Below are 7,500 nucleotides of genomic sequence, written 5' to 3'. Positions count from 1 at the left end.
AAAGTTATTGGCTACGGGTGATCTGTCACTAAAGCAAGGTTGGCAGGACCCTCTTGTCCCTTCCCCCTCTATCTCCGTAATGGCCTAGCCATTACTGTACTGTACCTTGCCGGCCGGCAGAGCTGGCCGGCAGGGGTATTACTGTACTGTACGTCATTCTACTTCTGGACCTAGTATAGGTTGGGATGTGGAATTGACTAAGCCCATTGCCGGCCGGCAGAGATGCTGGCCGGCAAGGGTCTTATGTTTTCGAGTGCTGCCCGGACCTCTCTTGGTCCCTCATCCATGCCTGCCGGCAGAGCCGGACGGCATTGGTCAAGGAAGCCTGAATTAAGTTTCTCCCCTTCCTTATATGCACTCTTTCGGTTGCCGGGCTTGGGGGGTTGTGTACACTCTTATCCCGGCATCCATTCTATTTTCTTCTAGTGCTGTACCTGTCCCGGCTGCCGGCCTATGAGGCCGGCAGCCGGGCAGGTGTAGTCTTCTGGTTCTTTTGCTGCCGGCTGGCATCGGTGTGTTACCTTTGCCGGCCGGCTTATGTCAGTCCTTGTCTGCCGGTCACCAAGAGTGTGGCCGGCAGCTGGGTACTACCTTGTGTAGTTGCTGGCCGGCAGTCATTGCCGGCCAACACTGGCTGTTGCCGGCCGGCAGCTGCTGCCGCCGGCACAGGCATTTGAACCAGAGTGCTGCCGCCCTATAGCTGTTAAGTAGTATACTTTAAAGCTAGTTGTGGTGTGTGCCGGCCGACAAAGGCAGGCCGGCACACATCCTCCTATACTGTACTAGTATTCTTCTGTATAGCATATACAGTAAGAAGAAAACTATAGTAAAGGTTTAGGTACAGCACTGTATCTTCTAACACTATTGTGTTTTCTTGCACAGCCCTTTGCTGTTGCCCTCAGACAAGAAGCAGAGTTCTTCCCTGTCTATTATCCAGGATTTTAAAATCATTGCCTAGGTGTGAGCTCCACCTGTTTCCTCTGGAAACCTTGCATTGGTTACTCTAGTAGAGATAAACCATTTTGATTTTATTATCTGGAAGGCTGCAACAATGGGTTGTGAGGGAAACACAAGTGTGTGTCTTTCCTTTATGAATTGTTATGCTAAACTATGCATATCCAGTGATACATAGTTCACTTGATACTCATGGAAATTTCTTCTCTTTACAGGAGGACCCTCCGAAGTGCGGAAATGTTTTCTGCAATGTCCGCAGCAAGAACCTCTGCGGACATGAGTGTTGTAGGAGACACGCAGCATGCGCTGTCTCCAAGGATGATCTCCAGTATTGGGACCCTCAGGTATGTACTGTATGCACTAACCTGATTACTGAGGCTTTTGATTCCCCTAGAACGGCGGAATCAAGGGATATAGCTAGGGAAAAGCTTCGTACTTGGGTAAGGGGCTTCTAGAAGAACACCTCTGGCCCTTATCTTCCAAGTGAGAAGATGAGGGCGTATCTTTTTCCCCAGGCATCAGCTGAGGCAGTGATTCTCCAGCCTCAAGATGAGATCCCTCAAGATCAAGTCCAGGTGGACGAGGAAGTCGCAGATGCGATGCAAGACATCCAGTTGTGTGACAGGATGTCTGACCTGGACGAACGTTTGGAAGAAGACCTCCTGGCAGAAGGTCAGGATCAAGTTCAAACCCCGGATGTCGTAGAGGATGAGGTCGACGAGGTGTCGGCTACTCCGGTTCAGATGCCGGAGCCTATCCCCTCAACATCGGCAGGTCTCCCAGTAGAACTGGGACAGGCCCTCTCTTCGATTGTTGGAATGATCCAACAAATGCAGAAGGAGAATCAGGAGAAGGCGGCTGCAATGGAACTGCGTATGCAGTCCCTAGCAGAATCACATGGCCCCCAGAAAAGGCTCAATGTGAAAGACCTTCCCATATGCTCAGATGCTAACCCATGGAGGAATGCTGAGCACATGCCGATGACGACTGGTAAGATCGTCATCTCGGATAAGCTGGGTTCAGTTCCCCTAGAGGAGGTAGAATTCTGGCCCAGCAAGGCATCATATCCGGACTGCTATGTCCGGCTGAGAAAAGAACCAGCTTCAAGGGAGGAGACAGAGCCGAAGGAGGTCATTATTATGGACCACGCTAAGGCTCAAGCCCTACTTTCATCCTCGATGAAAGAGAGGGGCTTCTCAAATTCGAAGGTAGCTGCATTGAGCAAGAAGCTCCCTTCTTTTGTGTCCTCTCCTGATAGAGCCTTCCCCTTTTTACTAAAAGGGTTTGCGGCTGTCCTAAAGGCAGTCGAGGCCGGCAAGCCTTGTCCCTCCCTGGAGGAGTGTAAACCCTTGTCGCTGGCTCTGCCTATGGACCACAAAGACTGGAAGGATGTCCATCTGACATTCTCAGTGGGAAAGTTGGAGGCTGATATTGCCGGACGGCAATTCGGCGAGGACCTCCCCAAGCTGCCCGAATCTCTTTTACGAAGAGAGTTCGAGACCAAAGAAAGACTGGCTGCCTCAATGTCTCATCAGACCACTCTTGAGACAATGGCAAGTGACCCTAAGGTCCATGAAATGTTCATGGTAGTGGCTAAGTCTCACCTAGCCACAGTGACGAGGGACCTTTATGGCTTCATCAAGGCAAGGAGAGCTTGCAGGGAGATCGTGTTCGCCGGGGCTTCGGTGAGACACGAACCAAGGAAATTAATCTCCTCCAACATTTGGGGAAAAGACCTTTTCCCTACCGATGTGGTCAAAGAGGTTGTTGATAAGGCCGCCGTGGAGAATAGAAACCTTCTCCAGAAGTGGGGCCTGGCTATCAAAAGAAAATCTTCCCCGGATGAGGGTCCTCAACCAAAGAGGAAGAATATGAAGACTAGGCTACCATTTCGGCCAGCCAAGCCTTATAGACAGCAACAGCAACTGCAATTGCCTTTGCCTCCAGTGCCCCAGATGGTGGCACAAACCCCGACTGCCTTTCAGTGGGTACCCCAGGCTGTGCCAGGTCAGTCAACCACATTCGCCCCAACGTTCGAAGGACAGTCTTCTTCCTTTCGTGCAAAACCTAGAGGAGCAGCCAGAGGCTCGTCTAGGCGCCCCTCAAGGGGAAGGGGATTCAGAGGTGGTCGTGGTCAGGGAGGCAAGACCTCAGGACGGCAGTCCAAGTGAAATGATACCGGTAGGAGGGAGACTGATGAAATTTTGGGATCGCTGGACCTTCGATCCCTGGGCCCAAAGCCTACTCAAGAATGGACTGGGTTGGAGCTGGTACAGCACTCCACCCCCATGCCTTCGGTTTTTCCAACACTCCACCCCCATTTTGGAGGAGTACGTTCAAGAACTGTTGGAGAAAAATGTGATCCGAAAGGTGAAGTCCATCAAATTCCAAGGGAGGCTGTTTTGTGTTCCCAAGAAAGACTCGGAAAACTCAGAGTCATTCTGGACTTGTCACCACTCAACAAGTTCAAAGTGAATTGCAAATTCAAGATGCTAACACTGCAACACATAAGGACCTTACTGCCCAAGAGGGCATACTCAGTCTCTATAGACTTGTCAGACGCCTATTGGCACATTCCAATCAGCCGTCGACTCTCCCCCTACCTAGGGTTCAGGCTACAACGGAAACTGTACGCCTTCAGAGCCATGCCATTCGGGCTAAACATAGCCCCAAGGATTTTCACGAAGCTTGCGAGCGCAGCTCTCAAACAATTACGCCTAAAGGGAATTCAGGTAGTAGCCTACCTGGACGACTGGCTGGTGTGGGCAGCATCCGAGACCGAATGCTTGCAAGCTTCCAGTCAGGTGATCCAGTTCCTAGAGTACCTAGGCTTCAAGATCAACAAGAAAAAGTCTCGACTTTCTCCATCCCAAAAGTTCCAGTGGCTGGGAATCCACTGGGACCTTTTGTCACACAGTTTCTCCATCCCAATGAAGAAAACGAAGGAGATAGCGGGCTCTGTCAAGAGACTTCTAGATTCCGAAAGGATATCAAGACGCGAACAGGAGAGGGTACTAGGCTCTCTCCAGTTTGCTTCAGTGACAGACCCAGTGCTAAGAGCACAGCTAAAGGATGCAACCGGAGTTTGGAGAAGGTATGCATCAAACGCGCGAAGAGACCTGAGAAGACCAGTGCCGCCTCGGCTACGTACTCTTCTCAGACCTTGGTCCCAAGCCAGACATCTAAAGAAGTCGGTTCTTCTTCAGCCACCTCCCCCGTCGATGACGATTCACTCAGACGCCTCAAAGGAGGGATGGGGAGGTCACTCTCATCGGAAAAAGTCCAGGGGATTTGGTCCAAGCTATTCAGGACCTTTCATATAAACTTTCTAGAAGCTATGGCAGTGCTCCTTACCTTAAAGAAAGTCTCCCCGCGTCACTCGATCCACATAAGATTGGTGACAGACAGCGAGGTGGTTGTGAGATGCTTGAATCGACAAGGGTCGAGGTCACCACCTCTCAACCAAGTGATGTTAGCCATTTTCCGATTGGCGGAAAAGAAGAAGTGGTACATGTCGGCAGTTCACCTTCAAGGAGTCCGCAATGTGACAGCGGACGCTCTATCCAGGTTCACACCGATAGAGTCGGAATGGTCCTTAGACGCAGGATCATTTTCCTTCATTCTGAATCAAGTCCCAGAACTGCAAATAGACCTCTTTGCGACGAAAGACTACAAGAAGTTGCCCCTGTACGTGTCCCCGTACGAGGACCCCTTAGCGGAAGCAGTGGACGCAATGTCCCTCGACTGGAACAGATGGTCCAGGATTTATCTGTTCCCTCCTCACAACCTTCTGTTGAGGGTCCTCAACAAACTGAGATCCTTCAAGGGGGTAGCGGCAATAGTGGCCCACAAGTGGGCGAACAGTATGTGGTTCCCCTTGGCGTTGGAACTACAGATGAAGTTCGTGCCGCTACCACATCCAGTTCTGACCCAGCGAGTCCAGAAGTCGACTGTCTGCGCTTCATTACAGAAAACCCAGACCCTGCAGCTCATGATTTTCTCGCCCTAGCGGTGAGAAAGCGCTTCGGGATTTCGAAAGCCAGCATAGACTTCCTAGAGGAATACAAGTGCAAATCGACTAGAAGGCAATATGAGTCATCTTGGAGAAAATGGGTGGCCTTTGTAAAGGCAAAGAATCCGCAGGAGATCTCAACAGACTTCTGCTTATCTTTCTTCATCCACCTCCATGGCCAAGGATTGGCAGCTAACACGATTTCAGTGTGTAAATCGGCTTCGATGAGACCCATTTTATTTGCCTTCCAGATCGACCTAGGTAACGAAATCTTTAATAAAGTTCCGAAAGCCTGCGCTAGGCTCAGACCTTCAGCACCTCCAAAGCCCATCTCATGGTCTTTAGACAAAGTTCTTCATTTCGCCTCCCTGTTGAGCAATGAAGAATGTGCGTTAAAGGATTTGACGCAAAAAGTTATTTTCTTATTTGCACTCGCGTCCGGGGCCAGGGTTAGTGAGATCGTAGCCCTCTCGAGAGAGGCAGGTCGTGTTCAGTTCCTGGATGGGGGGGAGCTGAACCTGTTTCCGGATCCTACGTTTCTCGCCAAGAATGAGTTACCCACCAACAGGTGGGGTCCCTGGAGAATCTGCCCTCTGAAAGAAGATGCATCTCTATGTCCAGTAGAATGCCTAAAGGTCTATCTTCGTAGAACTTCAGACTTCAAGGGTAGTCAACTATTCAGGGGAGAAACATCAGGCTCAAATTTATCTCTGAATCAACTCAGAGCGAAAATGACATATTTTATTCGCAGAGCGGATCCTGACAGTACACCCGCAGGTCACAATCCGAGGAAAGTTGCCTCATCCCTAAATTTCTTTAATTGTATGGATTTTGAACATCTCCGTTCATACACGGGCTGGAAGTCTTCCAGGGTGTTCTTTCGCCACTATGCGAAGCAAGTAGAGGAACTTAAGAGATCTGTGGTAGCAGTGGGTCGTGTAGTTAACCCTACTGTTTAACTCTGCGAGGAACAGTAGTCTTAATTGGGACGATTAAGTCCAGGGTGATGTGTAGGTACATACTGTACTACAAACTAAATGAGGGCACCAAGTGCCCATATAGACTGTTCCTTCTTTCAAAGGTGAACCTTGCATAAGTTCAGACATGTGTGCCAAGCGTTTCTAACGCTAATGTGATTGATTTGTAATACAGATTTTTTATGACTTGATACCTTGGTATCTTATTAAAGTGGTGTTTAATGGTTTTTCTTTCAGATAAACAAGTTCTGTTTACTATCATACTTATGCTTAAAGTTTTGGGTTACCCTCTTTTATATAAATATATATATTTGTTGTTAACCTGTCTGTTTATTATCTGTCAATAAACTTGTTCTTGAGAACCTTGCGTCTCTTTCACCTGTGTCAATTTATTGGTATAATTGAGCATTTTAATTCTATGTATCTTATCTGGGATAATTCTGATAGAATTGTTCTGTTATGCAAGCTATGTTGCATTGGTTTATGTAAGTCCCCTAATGGGAGAACTCCGTCCCATAAAGGGACGAGGGCGGTTTTATTAGTTTCTTCCTATGCGGATATAAACCTTTGTCCAATACAAGTATTGTGCGGATTACTGGTCAATATATTGACGCAGTGGTTCTATACAAACTTTGCTTTACTTAATATAGGGCGAGACCACTATATTAGCTTGCCTGGTATTCATACATAGATATATGTACTCTTCGAGACTTTCCAGAGTCTAGTAGGACTCTTCCCTGTAGGGGGCAGGAAGCTCTAACATAGTTTATAGTTAGTTGAAAAGATGTATAACGGTAACATCTTAGGTCTCTAGGTCTAGTCGACCGGGAATAAATACCTCCGGGGAGTACGGCACGTTCTGAGAATCCACAGATACAGTAATGCTCTGGTACACTTCCATCAGGACGACATGGCTTGAGCCCAAAAAACGGATTTTGAGCGAAGCGAAAAATCTATTTTTGGGTGAGATAGCCATGTCGTCCTGATGGACCCGCCCTTGCCTTTCTAAGAAAGGGCTGTAGGACCCCTCCCTACATACAGTATCTGTAGCACCTCGTGTACGCTACAAGGAATACAGATGGCGCCAGGATTGGCGCCAGGCACGCATACGAATCGGGGGATAGGGAAGCCTTGGGAGCGGCTCCCCTTTTTCTTTCCCGAATTCGTATCTCGTCAATCTCCCTCCTACGAGACGAAATCTCTGTTCAGGTCGTAGATTGCCATGTGACGTGTCTAGAATACGTCCTCTGATATGTCGCGATATCCCTTTCACGAGGGATACTCGCTCCAGGAGTTAGAATTCTGGTACCTTAAGGTAAATTCTCTGGGAATATCGCCGTAGTTGTAATATACCCTAGGAAGCTACCCTATAGGAACTTCCATCAGGACGACATGGCTATCTCACCCAAAAATAGATTTTTCGCTTCGCTCAAAATCCGTTATATATATATATATATATATATATATATATATATATATATATATATATATATATATATATATATATATATATATATATATATATATATATGTTTAAGTATATTGTGTTCTATCTCG

The sequence above is a fragment of the Palaemon carinicauda genome, chromosome 34 (genome assembly GCF_036898095.1).
Source record: "Palaemon carinicauda isolate YSFRI2023 chromosome 34, ASM3689809v2, whole genome shotgun sequence".
In the NCBI taxonomy this organism is placed as follows: Eukaryota; Metazoa; Arthropoda; class Malacostraca; order Decapoda; family Palaemonidae; genus Palaemon; species Palaemon carinicauda.
This window is presented reverse-complemented; position numbering follows the sequence as displayed.